This window comes from Gavialis gangeticus, unplaced genomic scaffold (genome assembly GCF_001723915.1).
Source record: "Gavialis gangeticus isolate Ggan-Ray unplaced genomic scaffold, GavGan_comp1, whole genome shotgun sequence".
Lineage (NCBI taxonomy): Eukaryota > Metazoa > Chordata > Crocodylia > Gavialidae > Gavialis > Gavialis gangeticus.
In genome coordinates, this window is record NW_017729004.1 from 55,864,731 (window position 1) to 55,866,287 (window position 1,557).

Genomic DNA, 1,557 nt, shown 5'->3' on the forward strand with positions numbered 1-1,557 from the left:
GGAAACAGGCCAATGTGGTCCCTATTTTCAAGAAGGGGAGGAGGGAGGAACCAGGAAACCCTAGGCCAGTTCATCTCACCTCTATCCTTGGGAAAACTCTGGAAAAAATCATTCAGGATCACATTTGTGGGAGCCCAGCAGGGGAAATAATGCTGAAAGGAAATCAGCATGTGTTCATTGCATTTAGATCCTGCCTAACCTTGTTTCTTTTTATGACCAGGTTACAAAATGTTTAGACGCAGGAGTCAAGGTAGATGTCATCTACCTAGACTTTAAGAAGGCCTTTGACATAGTATCTCATTCTGTTCATGTAAATAAACTGACACGCTGTGATGTAAATGATTACACAGTCAGGTGGGTGGCAAATTGGCTTAGGGGTTGCACCCAGAGAGTGGTGGTGGACGGGTTGATATTGACCTGGAAAGATGTGGGCATTGGAGTCCCGCAAGGCTCGGTCCCTGGACTGGTGCTATTCAGCGTCTTCATCAGTGACTTGGACGAGGGTGTGGAGAGCACCCTGTCCAAGTTCGCAGATGATACCCAATTATGGGGAAAAGTTAGCACACCAGAGGGTAGGGAATGGATCCAGGCAGATCTGAACAGGTTGGAAAAATGGGCAGAACAAAATAGGATGCAGTTCAACAAAGACAAGTGCAAAGTGCTGCACCTGGGCCAAAAGAACCACCAACACACTTACAGGCTGGGGGATGACCTTCTCAGCAGCACAGCAGTGAAAAGGGATTTTGGAGTTATAGTTGACTCCAAGATGAACATGAGCCATCAATGTGACGAAGTGATCAACATGGCTAACTGCACTTTATCATGCATTAGCAGATGCATGATGAACAGGTTCAGGGAGGTGATGCTTCCCCTCTATGTGGCACTGGTCAGGCTGCAGTTGGAGTATTGCATCCAGTTTTGGGCATTGCACTTCAAGAGGGATGCGGAGAATCTTGAGGGTTCAGAGTAGGGCCACTTGTATAGTCAGAGGCCCGCAGTCAAGGCCCTATGAGGAGAGACTGAGGGACCTAGATCTCTTCAGTCTTCACAAGAGAAGGATGAGAGGTGATCTTGTGGCTGCCTATACATTCATCAGGGGAGGGCAGCAGGAAATAGGAGATACTCTATTTACTAGGGCACCCCCTGGAGTAACTAGGAACAATAGCCACAAATTGACAGAAAGCAGATTTAGGTTGGACATTAGGAAGAACTTCTTCATAGTAAGAGCTGCCAGAATCTTGAATAGGCTTCCAAGGGAGATGGTGCTCTCCCCTACCTTGAGGGTCTTCAAGAGGAGACTGGATAAGCACCTAGCTGGGGTCATCTGACCCTAGCGCTCTTTCCTGCCCAGGGCAGGGGGTTGGACTCGATGATCTACTGAGGTCCCTTCCAACCCTAATATCTATGAATCTATGAGGGGCAGGTGGGGGTAAAGACTTGGGGGAAAAGATGAGGATGGAGACCTAAGGCTACAGGGAACACAAGCAGTGCAGAGGCTGAGAACGAGTGTCAGGTTGTGGCATAGGCAGAGGGAAAAGATATTATTCGGAGGGTCTG